Genomic DNA, 16,985 nt, shown 5'->3' with positions numbered 1-16,985 from the left:
CAAAAACTACTCTGCAATGACTATGAGGTTATTAAGTAGAGTACTTCTTAAAACCGAAAAGAACAATGAGAGAAAAAAATCTTGTCATTTCTGAAAAATATGAACTATACTAGAAGTCCAGTGCATGAAATTAGTGCACTCAGTGGGTGGGGTGTCCCTCAGCCCGGCCTGTGCCCTCTCACAGTCTGGGACCCCTCAGGGGATGTCCAACTGCTGGCTTAGGCCCGCTTCCCGGGGGATTGGGCCTAAGCTGGCATTCAGACATCCCTCTGGCAGCCCAGGAGCCCTCGGGGGATGTCCACTTGCCAGCGGGGAGCAGGCCTAAGCTGCAGTTGGACATCCTTAGCACTGCTGAGGAGACAAGAGAGGCTCCCGCCACCACCACTGTGCTGGCAGCAATCAGCCTGACTTGTGGCTGAGCAGAGCTCCCCCATGTGGGAGCGCACTGACCACCAGGGGGCATCTCCTGCATTGAGCATCTGCCCCCTGGTGGTCAGTGTGTGTCATAGTGACCAGTGATTCCCAATGGGTCTGCTGTTAGGGTCAATTTGCATATTACCCTTTTATTATATAGGATAGAGGCCTGGTGCATGGATGGGGGCCGGCTGGTTTTCCCTGAAGGGTGTCCCGGATCAGGGTGGGGGTTCCGCTGGGATTCCTGGCCAGCCTGGGTGAGGGGCTGATGGCCGTTTTCAGGCTGGCCACACCTCCAGTGACCCAAGCTCCTAGCCTCTCCTTTTTTCCTTTTTTTTTTTCAGAGCCTTCTTGAGAGGAAGCCAGGGCAGGCTGGAAGCAAGTATCTAGGATTTATTTATCTTCTATAATTGAAACTTTGTAGCCTTGAGTGGAGCCCAGGGCCAGCCAGGACAGCCGGGAAGCTTGGCTTCCTCCATCACTGGGGGCAACCCAAGCCTCCTGCTCACTCCAGCTCTGTGGCCGCCGCCATCTTAGTTGGGTTAATTTGCATACTCACTCCTGATTGGCTTGTGGGTGTAACAGAGTGGCAGAGTGATGTTTAATTTTCATCTTTCTCTTTTATTAGTGTAGATATGTGTTTTTTGGTCTCTGCCAACACCAGCCTTAGCCTCCAAACTCAGAATGTAGGATGATATGATTCATTTTTTTGCTTTCTTACTGCTATCTGGCAATGTTATCCTTACTACATTTGCCAACACTAACAGACCATGAAGAAAATGAATGCCAACTCACAAGCCTATATCTTTTAGACCTCATTCCAAATTCATAGCTATAATCTGTCAAGTACCCATGCAGAGCACCTTTAAAGACTATTGAGTTTAATTTCATCATGCCTAACATCACTATTTGCTGTTCTTTGTTATTTTCTGTTAACATATAAGTTGCTTTTTTAATCTATGATGTACTCAATTGTCACACCCTTGCTTACTTCAACTACTCTCTTGTCACTTTATATTTAATTTCTAGTTTTCTTCTCCAATTTTCAATTAATCTCTTGAATACCTGCTCTGTAATCTGTCAACACCATATCTATAATTCAGTCTTTGAACACTTCCTTCACCTTATTTCTTCAAATGAAATCTGCCCATTCTCAAAGGATACTGATTTTCTTGCAGTCACCAAGTAAAAATAGATATTTATTTATTTAAATTCTTCCTAATTTGGAGCAAGAGCCAAAATTCTATCTGTGACAGTCACTACTGCTCTCATATCATTTCTTCTTTATATAGAACATAGACAAAAATAAAAATAAAAATATTTTAATATCGTATTATTAATATTGGGTCAGTCAACTTCCCATCCTTTAATTCATTGTTGACTTGGGTATAGATGACACATCAGATCCTGACAACAGTGTTGTTGCATTTTATTTTCTTTAATAAATCTTAAATACCCTGGACTCTGGATTTTGACACTTAGGATTTTTTACCTATTTTTCAATGTTTTTTTTTTTTTTCCTTACTTGTCCTCACTAATTTCAACAATCACAATTTGTATTTTTCTTCAGAAAAAGTGCCAGCAAAAATAATTAATAATTTAAACATTGTACTATGAAGCCACTTCTTTTTTTTTCTCTTTCCATTCTCTTACTCAAGTACTTCAAATCCAGTTTATCTTCTTCCTTATTGCACATGTAACCATTGACCTTCACGGGTCTAACACGTTCTTTAGTGTTTACCCACAACCCCATTTAGCATACATTATATGATTTAATTTTTAAATTGCTCCCATGGGTGATTTAATTTTATTGTAACTTTGATGCCACATCACATGCACCTGCCAAAATTCTGACCTGTAAGAAACAGGGAAAGGTCAAAAATTCTTGTTTTTAAAGAACTCAGACTGCCTGCATCCCTATCTTGATTAATCATTATTTGGAGAACTATTCAAATATTTGTAAGCCTCGTTTTGCCCAACCACCATATGATAATAATTGTAGATATTTCATAAAATAGCTATTAAAATAATGAAATAACCCAGTAAGTGTATTTATCACAGTGTTTACAAAGTTAGTATTAGTAGCTTCAGGAATCATTATTGTTGTCATTAATTTCTCTGTCCATGTGTATGATAAAATAGAGGCAGAGCTTAAATTTATTATAATTTTAAATTATGGTCACCACCTTTAACTGGATTTTCAACAATGATTCACAGTTACTTTGTTTTCATTTTTTTATCCTTGCCTTCTCAAAGAAATGAATTAATTTTCCAGTTATCTCTATTGTCTTCCAAGCCTTTACCTACCACTAACTCTGTTCCTCATCATTCTCATAACCAAACCTTGTATTTTAGAACGAAAATAAAAGCCAGGATGTAAGAACATACTTATCCTGAAATCTCTCATCCTATAGGAATAAACACACATAGCATGATATTATTAAACTTGTTCAAAAATCTCTCCTACTAGGCCATTAGCTGCAAGATATCAACACATTTTCTGTTTTCCCCTCTACTTTCTCTGGCAGATTGGTACAGTATCTGATAACCAATACAATTCTTATATTTTTAACAAATAAATTGAACTTATATTTGTATCATGAAAAACAGTAAAATCATTTATAGCTCTTATGGACTTAATTTTATTCCTCCACAATTCCTCCACTGGGGCAGAATTTTTCTTCACTGTGCACAATGCTCCTGTTCATGGTGAGGTGCTTAGTGGCATCTCTGGACTCTACCCCCCTGGTGTGCAGTAGAACACTTGCTCACATTTTGTTGAAATCTAAAAATGTTTCCAAACATTGCCAGTATCTGCTGGAGGACAAACTCATTCTTTGGTGAGCGCACTGTGTTTACTCCTAATTTGCTTTTAATAGAAATTAATAATTATTAAAATTTCACATACATATGAGGGATCTATTTGAATGCAGGTACCATTCATTTTATTAGAACAACATAAACAGGCAAAATAGTGATTTTTTTTCTGTATTGGGCACATATTAAAAATAATACATGTTAATGACAGACTGATGAAATCTAAGCACATAAGCTTTATTTTTTCCTAAAGGTCAGTCATTCTTGAAAAATGTTAGTCTTAACATTTGCTAGGTAATATCATTTGAAGTCATATCCCATCTGTAGTGGCTATGTCTAAATGTCAACATAATTTTTTCCAATTAATTGTATATAAAATATGTTTTAATATTATTAAATTTGGTTAATAGGATTATATAGGTTTCAAGTGTACATTTCTATAATGCATCATCTGTATATTGCATTATGTATTCACCACTCAAAATCAAAATTTTTGACAATAGAAATACTCATTACACACACACACACACAGGCACAGGAACACACACGCACACACCTTGCTTTATTGGCAAACCTCTCTGATCATTTGGGCAGCAGATATCACTGGCCAGGGCACGATAGATGTATTATTTTTCAGTTGCTTCAGATCTTGCAGGGATTCAGTTGTTTGGGTGGGAGCCATTACTGTTGTAAAGAAAGCTAGATGAATCACAGAATAGTTTACTCAGTTCCAGAATAAAGACACCTTAAAATTGGAAAGAATTGAATTATTTACTCCAAACATTTTTATTGTTGCATTTACTCATTGATATTTAATTAGCATTAACCTGAGTATACCTAGACAAGATTATAAAAATCTCAAGTTTTGGTAAAACTAACCTCACAAAATTAAAAATATTATCTGTGTTTTTAACGGGTTGTAAATTCAGGGATCATCTTAATCATCTCTAACACTAAAACATGCTCACTCATTCCAAATAATTTTGCTGATACAGAAGTATGAAGACAACTATGTTGAAGATGTCCCTTATATCTTTCCATCACAAAAATACACAGGATACTTTCAATGAAATATTTAAAAAAGTGTTTATATAAAACATGGATTTGTATTACCCTGAACCTTCTCTGCAAAACAAACCTACATACAATAAATATTCTCAGGTCTCGTGAATCACTTTTAAGCCTGCCTGTAGTATTGTCAAGTAAAAAAAAAAGTCTATAAACATTCTGAGAATGTTCAAGCATTTTTATATCTGCAAGCAGAAGTATACATTTGAAGTTAAAACCCTGTTCCTGAGAGCCTCGACTAATTAACTCAGAATGTTTACAGTTTTGTTAAAAACACTCACTAACAAAACAACTATTCAAATAGTTCAGTGAAGGTTTCCCTGACTTTTAGACATGTTTAACAAATAAAATGAGTTTTAAAAACTATTAATTTCTGTGAATATCATGATGAAATAAATATTACGCATTTGCTCCCAAAACAAAGAAGCACATTGGAGAAGAGCAGATGGATGTCTATGCAGGATCTCAAATTCTAAACAAATATTTCTAGAAAAACTGAAGACAAAAGAGTTTTATATCTTTGCTTTCCTATGTCTGTTACTTGTTAGTTTCCTGCTTTGTTTACACTCTCTAGGACTTCTGTTATCATACTATAGAAGTGTTGATAGTGACTCTCCTTGGTCTCAGAGAGAAAGCTGTTCCATACACTTTATCAAACAGCAAAAGTATGGCTAACTTTTTTCTCCCATCAATAATGGGTGCTGGCTTTCTCGTCAGGTTTTTATGTCTTGGTGATCATATGACATTTCTTCATTTACCTGTTAATATAACAAATTACACAACATATTTTAAAATGATAAATAATAATAAATTACTTTTTTTACTTATAAAAAACAGATTTTTTTTATCCTCACCTGAGAATATATTTTTATTGCCTTTTAGAGAAAGGGGAAAGGAGAGAGAGAGAAAGATATGAGAGAGAGAGAGAGAGAGAGAGAGCGAGAGAGAGAGAGACATCTAATGATTGCCTTCCAAATGCACCCTGACAGGGAATGGAGCCAAAAACCAGTTACATTGCATTCCAGCCTGCAATGTATTGGTATACAGGACGACATTCCAACCAACTGAGCACCCAGCCAGGGCCTATAAACAAGCTTTTTTATAATCATATGTTATTCTTGTTATGTTACAGAAGAGCAAAGAAATACCAAGCACGCTTCCTAGAGAAAGGGAGGGACGCCGTTTATTAACACTAGTGGACTCCGGGAATAATTTCCAAATCAGAGTGAAAAAACATGCAGAGAGCCTGTCTATATATATCCCGCTGGGGTCCTTGTCTTGCAGATATGATTCCACCCCCTTGTGGGCTTACAGGAAGGCCCCCAGATGTTGGGGGTTCCCAGGTCATATCCAATGATCTGTCCTGGGGCCAGAGATAACGACCTCCCCCCACCCCTCAGGGCAGTGCATTGTTCACAGTTTTTATGGCCTGACAGGCCTTGCAAGACTAGTATCCTCCTCAGTTATAAATTATTTACTTAGATTTGTTAATACGCTGTTAAAGATTCTGCATCCATGTTCATAAGCTGTATTGATCAGTTTGTTCTTTCTGGGTTTTATAAAGTTTTTTTAAGCTTTTGGTATGAAAGTTATATTGGCCACATAACATTCATTTTACCTAAAATTTAAAAATCACATTAAAGCTACTTCTTTCTATAAGATATGGAATAAATCTGTTGGAAGCCATCTGGACATGATATTTTCTCTTTAATTTTAAAGAAAATAATAGATTTAATTTTATACTATATATAATAATTCAAATTTTCTATTTTTGTGTGAGTTTTAGGATTTTTGAGAAATTTGTCTAATATAGTCAAATTCATTGGTAAAAAAAGATAAATACTTTAATTATTTTCATGTCTAGGATTTTTGGAGATTATAATTTTGGTTTTTTTCTATTAGGTTTTAAAAGAATTTTATCAATTTGATTAATCTGTTAGCATTGTCATTGCTCTCATTTGTATTTTATCTTGTTTCATTAATTTCTTCTTTTATCTTCATTTTTTTACTTTATGTTCTTTTTTTTGGTTAATGTTCTTTTTAGAGCGTTTAAAAGGCAGCATAAAGACTGTACACATATTCAAAACCACAGTAATTAAAAATACTGTGAGTTCATTAGTCCAATTTTCCACTTCATTAAGGGATGAGTAATTTATAAAAAGAACATATGCTACTTAACAAAACTTCTACAAATTATAATTAACATAGCCACTACAAAAATATGTTGTGAAACTATTAAAGTTTTTCATATCTCATATAAAAACATGAAATGAAAGGACTTTTTCATTTAATATGAGAAATTATAAAAACCTCACTGCAGATATGACTTATCTTCATGTCCATGGGTGCTGCACTGCTGATTCAAAGTGGAAAATAGATGCAGTACTAAAGAACCTGTATAAAAAAATACTGAACATCTGGATTTGTGTTTGACAAATCAAAGCCTACAGTACAAAAGTGTGAGTCATTGCTCAATTTAGAAAAAGAAAGGAATTACAGCTTTGCACATAATTCTTTATTGACTAGCTGATGTGATGGCATGGAAATGGCGTGAAAGCTCTGGGTGAAAATCACAAGCATCTTTAAATAGAGAGAAACCACCATGTAAGTAGAAATTTCCTTTTCATTGAAATTTAAACACTTTTTTCTATTTAAAGAAAAAAATAATGTAAAAAAGATGTTAAACAGTACAGCTCTCTTGAGGAAGCAAAGTCCATCTCTTAATTCTCATCTTTAGTTCTTTTTAAAAGATATTTTTAAAACATATATAAAACATATTTGAAACATATATATATATATATTTTTAAAGTTACTTAATATATTATATGCTGTAAAAAGGTATAGATTGGGAATAATTTCTCAGAATATTGTTTCAGGGAAAGTTATAATTTTTTCATATGATGATAGTTAATGACCACATATTGTGAACTATGAAATTGATTAATATGACATGACAAATTTACATAGGTAGAACTAGTGTAAATTACTTGTGATCTGTACTTAAATATATTTAATTTCATACTATATGAGATATACTGAGAGTCACATTTATTTAGAGTAAAACATTGAAAGGGAAAATAAGACATCTGGGGGGCTGGCTATCTGAATCTGTGCCAGTAACTTGCATTCTGACGCACACTCTTGCTTGCCAATAAACTCCATTCCTATCTCTGATGCCTGTCCTGCCTTGCAGAACCTGTTTCCCGGAATACTCCCACCTTACAGAGGCCGTAACCCATGAACCATGTACAACTCTGGAGGGGCTGGCGCCAGTGCTAGCAAGCCTCTGGGTGTGATCTCATTTCCCCATTCCAACTCACGAGGGGCTGTGAAGCCCGTGAAAAATCCAGAAGCCTGATCCATATTTGGGGGACAAAGGACCTAAGAGTATAAAGGGAAAGCTTCATTCATATTCATTGCTCAGGATTTGGGGACTGACTCCCCTGAGTCATGACACTAATGCATCTGCAAATAAAGGCTACTTTTCTGAATCTTCTGAGTGCCCGGCTGATTAATTCTCAAATGCCACCTGGCAGCTTATCTGCAACAACATGTCATAAAACTCATATTTGAGGAAGTGTTTGACTAGGACCAATATTATGTCTTTCATTGAAACTTGAAGATATTTTAAAGGAAGGAAAAGCAGCCAGCTGCTAGTGCTGTATTACCCAGTAATATCTTCTTCACTTGCTCATCGATTCTTCCAAACTATACAATTCCTCGTTACCTTAGTACTCTGACTTATATTGATGAGTACAGTCAATAAAATACAGATAATAATCTGCATTGCCTATTAATTCATTAACATTAATTTGAAATAATATATTTATTGCTTATCTCACATATAATTTTACTCTTGTTTCCTTATAACAATTTCTATATTATTGCCTTACATTGTTATTATCTTTAAATGTGTCACTGTACCATGACATCTCTCTGGGTTATACATCATACTAACAATGCATAAGAACATATGTTTTTTTTTTTAAAGTCTCAGTTATAAAATTACTAAATAATAGGGATATAATGTACAGCATGGTGACTATAGTCAATAATATTGTATCACCTATTTGAAAGTGGCTGGGACAACAGATCTTAAAAATTCTCAGCACAAGAAAAAAATATTTGTAACTATGCATAATTGTTGTAGGCAGTTGGACAGACATGAGCAGAGCAAGGAGGATGGGCCGGGTACAGAAAGTCACCAGGATGGAAAGTCCTGGCTGCCTAGCAAAGGACAATTGTGGGAGGGACATTTTTCCCAAGGTGACCTTCCCCCCTAGCCTATCGCTGACCAAGTAGTTTGGACCCCCTGAGCTTTCCTTCCTATAGATAACATCCAGGCCTCAGGTGTATTTCAGCTCCAGGCCCAGGAAGGCAACAAAACCAGACAAGTGATGCTGTGGCTGCCTCAGGACCAGCTGCATTGAATAATGACCCCTTGAAAGGACACATCAGGAAAACTGCTAAATATTCTATTAAGATCTTCCCCCTGGGACCTCCCCTAAGTCTCCACCTTTAAAACCCTTAGGAGCAAGGGCCCAGTGTGCTCTCCCTCCAGAGAGCATGTCCTTGGCTTTCCCTTTCACTTCCCCCACCCCCACCCCCACCCCTCAGGCACATTGTCATTAACTTCCTCACTCCCAAGCTTCAAGGGACCTTCCTTTACCTCTGTAACTTGTTTACTAAGCCCATTTCTTCTATGAAGTATTTTTTCTACCTCTGTGATTTACCAAAGAAATGTTCTCTTATAGTTTGGGTCTTGGCTCTGAATTCTTTCCTAGCCACAACTTAAGTACCAAGTTTGCTGAACTCTGGTCTAATACCTGGAGAAGAAACTGCTGCCTACAACCAAACTTTCCTCTATCCTCCAGGTTCTTTCAGCTGGTCTAATACTCAAATAAACATGAGATAAGTTAGCAAAAGAAAATAATGCATACATATGTATGGGAACCCTGCACACATGAAAGAGTCAGAGACCCCACATGCAGGAGAGGTTCAGAGACAGAATGGGTATGAAAGACATCCTGAGCTGGGGATGAGGTAAGGAGTCTGGGGGCTTGAAGCCTTTATTTGGTAAAGTGCTTTTAAACTTTTATTTGGTAAATAAAAGTTTGTCCTGCCCTACAGAGGTTATCTCTGATAATCTCCCATTATGGACAAGGTCTTTAATCCCAGTTCTTCCCTATAGTTGAGGGAGGGGCAGACATTTCTTCTAATCCTACAGCTAAAGTTATCCTCAGCTCAAAACATTCCACATACCACAAAAGCACATGTTGGGGTGACTAGCTCTGAACCTCCACAAATATATAAGAGAGAGAGAGAGAGATCATAAACAATAAATACTAATCTTTAATGCACTAGTGTATCATAATACTAATCTATATATATAAAGAACCAGGGGCTGTCATATCAGAAACAACCAAATGGATTACTGAACAGGTTGAGTGGAGCGACCAGGCTAACAGGGGAATTAGTGAGGGACAACCAAACGACTGAGCAGCAGGCTGTGTGGGGCGACGAGACCAGCAGGGGGGGGCAGTTGGGGGCAACCAGGCTGGCAGAGGGGGGCAGTTGGGCGTGACCAGGCCAGCAGGGGGGCAGTTGGGGGCCACTAGGTTGGCAGGGGGGCCAGTGAGGGTTGGCCAAGCCAGCAAAGGGGGGAGTTGGGGGCAACCAGGCTGGCAGTGGGGGCAGTTAGGGGTGACCAGGCAGGCAGCTGAGCAGTTAGGAGCCAGCGGTCCTGTATTGTGAGAAGGATGTCTGACTGTTGGTTTAGGGATCTCAGATTGAAGAGGGTGCAGGAGCTGAGGGTACCCCCCCCCACCTGTGCACGAATTTCATGCACCAGGCTTCTAGTATTGATAATAATTATAATAATCTCAGTTTGAACACAAATGTGCTTGTTAAAATGTCTCAGGATTTTAAGACTTCATTCTTGCATCATATGAGAGAAATGGGTGAGAGCATCTGTGGATGAAAGGGGCTACATGCTAACCTGACAAGCTCAAGGAAGGCCTGCATGGCAATCTTTCAAACTCAAAGACCTAAAGTAACCACAAAGAACAGTCTGAAATTAAACTTTAGCTAAAAGCAGTTATGGTGGGTAGTCACCTCCTAGGCCTGTATCTTCCCTGATAAGATCAGTCTTTACCTTAACTGAGCTTATTGTCTTTTTGCACCTATGATAACTTACCTTTGAAATGTCTGGTTAACTTGTAACTTCCCTGTTTTCTGGACACCTCAGGGCATAACTGAATGCTCTGGGTGCCAGGACAGATACCACAAATCCCTTCATTGCTATTGTTATCATGTTAATTGTTGACTGTTAACTATCCTGTACCCATCTAAGTTAAAAGAAGTATGTGTCTATCATTTTACTTTTTATCCAATCCCAGAGGTTTCCCTGCTTTGTTTTCTCCCACCTCTCTAATCTATTACCAATGGATTTCATATAACCCACCTACATTTCCTTCTTTGATGTAATATATAAAAATAGGTGAAAAACTGTCATTCTCTGGAGCATTATCCCAATCCTTTGAGATTCTGCCTCCTGGCAATTGACGATAGTTTGGCTCAAATAAACTCACAAAAATTCTTTACAGTTTTGAGTGTTTTTACAATAACAGATCCCTGGTACATTAATGCCCAACATTTCTATGGTCTCCTCTATCAGAAGTATTGCACAACACTGTGTATAAAGGAACTGGACAGTGATGGCATGACTCATTAATATGCCTCAATCAATTATGACTTATGCTTTATCAAATCTCTTACCGAAACAAGTTAAAATAGGAATGTATGTGAAAACTAATTTATAACAATAAATCAGAGTAATGGAAGCTTCCTTCTTTTAAAATCAGTCTCACTCACTTGACTTCACATATGCTCACTTCAGTGAGAGAGAGAAATGTAGTGACAACAGTGAGATTGAAGCAAAATTTACCTCTATTATTGGTATTAATGCTAATCCATAAAAACAAGAGTCAAACGTGAATTACAGTATTCCTCACTGACTTCAATAGAAAAGCACCCAGAAGTTGCTATCATACTTACAGATATCTACGGCATCCAAATGCGTGGAAAATGTCCACAGGCCTGTCAGGGCTCTGCCCCTTCAGCTCCTTGATGCAGGCAAATTGGAAGCTGCACCTTCAGGCAGCAGCCTGGAAAGTGAGGACATTGGATATGTAGTCTAGCCCTGTGACAGGGAAACCAGAGGCTGGGTGCTTTTGCACACCCACTCTGTGCTGAGCCAGAGGGAAGAGTGGCTAGAAGTGTTTTGCATCTGAATAGAAGTAACTATTTTGGTGTGGTCCTGGGCGACTCATGAATGGTGAGCCCTGTCAGCTTCCAGACCTAGGTGATTTGGGAGCCAGTCCCCTCAGGTGGGAGCCATAATTGGGATGTCAGATGGGTGGACAACTTCTTCCAGGGAGAAGCTGGAGACTTGGTTTCACTTTTGGAGCCAGCTGGAGGGAAACAGCCAGGGACACGCTCACCAGTCCTATGAGGCTCTCATGAGGATTCCAATCTGATCCCACATGCCAGCTGATTAGAAGTCAGAAACAAGGGAGGCCTGCAGTCAAATCCCTTCCAGGGAAAAGCCGGGAGATGGTCATTTATGTCTGTTCCCTCTGAACTGAGCATGAGCCATAGCCATGTGGGTGAGTGCTCAAACACCTGCTTAGCAACTGCTTCTTTGTTTGCTACAGCCCCATGGGATTCAAAAACACAAACTCCATTGGCTACTGGAGCTGGATGATTTGAGGGTCTTTCCCTTCCGTCGCATCCTTAGAAGGTAGGGTGCTAGTTTGACCCCAAACCTTCCCTCCTCATGGGAATGCTGGGAGTTGAGGGTTCCCTCCCAATTGTAAGGTGCTGGGCAAGGATTTGGGGTTTATAGCCAGAGTGTCTCTCTGACTTTTAAAACCACATTTAAGTTGGTATTATATCAGTTTACCAATGTGTAGGGGCTATCCAACTAGTTTATAGATTTCTCTCAGAGGGTATTAATCCATGTGTATCTATATACTAGGGCCCCAGTGCATGAATTAGTGCACCTTGAAAGGAATTGTGGGCCGCAAGGCTGCAGTGGGCACAGGGGTGGGTCTCAGCCCATCCTCTGCACCCGTAACCAGCCCCTCCCGCCGTGGCCCCTGGTCCCCTGTCTGCCTGCAGCCCTGTTCCTGCTGCTCCCATGCGCTGATGGTGGTGGCCCCACTCACACCCACTGATGGCGCAGAGCGATTGGAGCCAGCACCAGCAGTGGGTGCGAGCAGGGCTGGTGCCGTCAGCAGGTGCAAATGGCGGTCGCTGCCATGATCGCCCCTCAGGAGCAGGGAGACTTGGAAAGCCCTGAGGGATGATCTGAGCTGGCAGCCACTGCTCACACCTGCTGATGGCACTGGGTTCCGGCAGTGGGTGTGAGCAGCGGCTCCGGTGCCAGCAGCAGGTGCGAGAACTGGGCAGAACCGCAGCAGAAGGGAGCAAAGAATTTTCAGTAACCACCAGAATCTCGCCCTGATGATAGGATGACAACAACTGGCACCCCACCTTGGTCTGGCGCCCCCACTCACCTGCTCCACCATCCCGCCACAGCTGATGCCCGCCATGTTCTGCACTATGCCGCCTGCTGCCCACGCCTGCCATGTTCCAAACGACTGGTTGTTTGTTTGTTCGGTTGTTTTGCCGTTCGTTCTATTTGTGTATTAGCCTTTTATTATATAGGATGTGGTGTGTCCATGGGAGAAGGAAAATGCAGGAACCTCCTAGGTGGCAACTTGGTGACATCTGTCACACCTTCACTCCTGTGGGATGTTTAATTTGGTTACAAATGTTTTTGCTAGTAGCTATAAAAATTAGATCACTATTCATACATAAATGTGCACTTTACTATTCTAAAAATTATTCAATTCCAGTGCTACAGCAGCCCCACTGCCACCACACTGACCGCCTGATGGTGGCTCTCAGTGTCAGGTCTTGGACACAAGCATGGGGGTGGGTGGGGGGAAAAATAAAAAAAATAAGAAAAATTATTCAAAATCAGTGTGAAAATAACTTTTTAAAGGTACTACTAGAGCATGCATATCTAAGCAGACATATTTTCTTTCTTGCCTTTTACTTCAATATAAAGTTTGGATTAAAAATAAAATGTCAAGAGCACAATTTAAATTATTGTGAAAAGGGATATAATGTACATTTAAATTGTGCAAAATAAAACTGAAAGCCTAAACATCAAAAGACAGTTATAAATATTTAAAGGAGTTTCATTATATAAGAAATCCATGTTAAGTGTGTTTATCAACTCATTAAATATGTTTTAATTCTGTATTTATAAATTTAAGGAATAGATTTTCTTTCTCGTGTTTGGTGCTTTGGGAAATAACAAAGTAATAAGATAGTGTTTGAAGGAAAGTTAATTTAAGAAATTAAATTATCCAATATAATAAAGTTCACATGAAATGACATTTAAGCAATATAACATAGTACTTATGGTGGCGTGTATTTACTGTAAATTAATTTCCACTCAAGTTATTTTGCTAATTTATCTCGTTTAGCAAAATAACAGCAACATACCAGAAAACTGCTAAAGCATTTGTCATTGATTGATTGATTGATATTTTAGGTAGGCTGCAGTTTTTACATCACTATATACCTGTTATAAGTGTTGCCATTAAACTTTGTATGCACATGGGTGCTTCATAACAATTCGGTAAATAAACAGTAACTTTAAATCTAAAAAGATATTTATTAATTTGTTCAGAATCTATTCATTCCCATTTCTGTTTCTTCTTTCTATTTATCCCAGACAAGATATTGAAGGAGAAACTCATGATTTTAAGAAGTTTATTGTTCCATAAATATGACTCTCTGCATCAGTATTCCATAATATCTTAAATCTGCATATTTTCTAAAACAATGTAAGGCTAGGAAACAAAGTGACATTAAATTTTAAGAATTCTAAGAAGTTCATTGTTATGAAAAGATGAGCTTCCTTCCTTTTTTATTTGTTTGTTATATGTATAATGCCTCTACAAAGTTAAGTCTTGTCAGCTACTTCTGCTTACTTGGCATGTCATGCAAAATATATTATTTCTAAACACACTACTATTTTTTCTGAGTATACCTTCTGAGTATGTTTTGTCTTAATATATCTTCTGTCCTATAATTAAATAAAATTGCTTTTTAATCTGTTTAAGATTGTGATGTATTTATTATTGGTGTATCAACACAGATACAGTATATCAGTGTAAGACATTATGAAACATGACAGAGTGCTGATATTTCTCAAAATAATGGAGGGAACCATTCCTGAGTAGTTTGACTTTATTATTGATATATGAGAAAGTAGGCACTTGCAAGGACAAAAGTCAACAGTGAAACTTTTTCTACTTAACTATCAAGAACTAGTATTATTATCATCATAATTAGCTAGTTCATTAATATTAATAATGGGAAGAGAGCAAAGGGGAGGTCAAACGTTATAAGCATAGTCATATAGGCAGCTTCACCAGGAAGCTACAGCTTCATATTCCCTAGGAAACCACCTGTTCATTCCCTGCAGTTCACTGGGAGAAGGAATGGAACAGAGGGGGAGATGGGCACACGCACATGAACTCGTAATGACTAGAGTTCCCTCTCTCTTGCTTCTTGTTCACTCTTGTGCTCTCTTGCTGTGCGACCTGCACTCACTAGTGCCCTAGCCTGCCATCTGGTCTTAAGCAGCCAAAGGGCCCATGGCCATGCAGTTTGTAGCTGAGAACACAAGCTAAGCTAGCCAGATGCTGGACTGGACTAGACTTTAATATGAAGCAGATATTCTGGGCAGTGGCCTTAAATCTCACTCTGCTGAAGAGAAGACTGGACTTCCATGATGAGATAGCATACATGGGACCTGGGAGGAAAACCCCCTTAATTTTACATCATCAGTAAAGCTTTCCATCAACATTTCATCCTATGGGTGCCTTGGGAAATTCTATTTCCTGCAGTACCTCCAAGAACTCCACTTGCATCGATAAGAATATCTTTTGCCAATCAGTGTATAAATAATATGCCAATCAAATTATATCCCAGCTCTGTGGCTCAGAGGTTGAGCATTGGCCTATGAACCAGGAGGTCATGGTTCAATTCCTGGTCAGGACACATGCTTGGGTTGTGGGTTCGATCCTCAGTGGGGGCCATGCAAGAGGCAGCTGATCAATGATTCTCTCTCAACATTGATGTTTCTATCTCTTTCTTTCTCTCTGATATCAATAACAATAAAAATGTCAAAATTTTGCAATAAAAATTTAGCTTGGAAACTAAAGAATAAAACAGACTTGACATTGATAATGACCTGTATTGTCTTTAAACTTCTTCACTTCCGAGGACAGTGAACCTTGTGACAAACAAGAAGCCCTTAAGCACACAATGATCTTAATTTTTCAAATTATGTAATTTTTTTTTACTAATATTAGCATTGATTTGACATGCTTTGGTGACAATACCTAATTTACTTTGAAACTCAAATGACATTAATGGAGAACATAAGAGTTTAATATTTACCAAAATGGATCATAGGTTAAAATAAAGTTGAGACAGGCTCATCTGAACATATATTGGAACTTTAATTATAGAATTCTTTTCAAATATTGAATGAAGTAACATTTTTTTTAGCTGGCTTACTGAGAAAGATGTATATGTGCAGTGTAATTGATTAGTTTACATTGTTTAATGTATATAGATGTAATAGAAAAGGGGGATGGAGTACTGGTGTGTTATCCAAAATTCTCAACATTATGTTTTCTTCTATCCATCCTTTCTGAAAGCAAAACTTTGATATTTCCCCTTCTTTTTTCTCATTTATAAATAACAAGAGGCCCAGTGCACAAAATTTGTACATGGGGAGTTGTCCCTCAACCTGGCCTGCACCCTCTCCAATCTGGGACCCCTCGGGGGATGTCAGACTGCTGGTTTAGGCCTGATCCCACAGGGCCTAAACTAGCAGTCGGATATCCCTCTCTCAATCCAGGACTCCTGGCTCCTAACCACTCTCCTGCCTGCCTGCCTGATTGTCCCTAACCACTTCTGCCTGCCAGCCTGATTGCTCCCTAACTGCTCCCCTGCAAGCCTGATTGATGCCTAACTGCTCCCCTGCTGGCCAATCACCCCTAACTGCCCTCCTCTGCCAGCCTGATCACCCCCAACTGCCTTCCCCTGCCAGCCCGATTGCCCCTGTGGGATTGGGTCTAAACCAGCAGTTGGACATCCCTCTCATAATCCAGGACCACTGGCTCTTAACCATTCAGTTGCCTGCCTGCCTAATGCCCCCAACTGCCCTCCCCTGCCATCTTGTGGCAGCTATCTTGTGACAAAGTCACAGTGGCCATCTTGTGACAACATCAAGTGAGGGCGTCATGTGATGCCACCTTGGCGTTTATTATATAGGATAGTAGAAATAATTTTGTAATTTGTCTTTCAAATTCCAGAATTTTGTTTGACTTAGACATTGGTGCTTGCTTGATTGATTTGCTATAGTTTTAATTATATTTATGAAATGTTAAATTATAAACTAAAATGCATACAATTACTTATATTTTTCAAATGTACCATATTTTGCAAGTATAAGTGTTTTATTCTGAGGCATTATACCTCAAAGTTAAAACAAAGACTGGGGCCGGGCTGGCATTGCTCAGTGGTTAAGT

This window comes from Myotis yumanensis, unplaced genomic scaffold, assembly GCF_028538775.1.
Source record: "Myotis yumanensis isolate MYYU_CA2020_CCGP unplaced genomic scaffold, mMyoYum1.0.hap1 SCAF_3, whole genome shotgun sequence".
In the NCBI taxonomy this organism is placed as follows: Eukaryota; Metazoa; Chordata; class Mammalia; order Chiroptera; family Vespertilionidae; genus Myotis; species Myotis yumanensis.
This window is presented reverse-complemented; position numbering follows the sequence as displayed.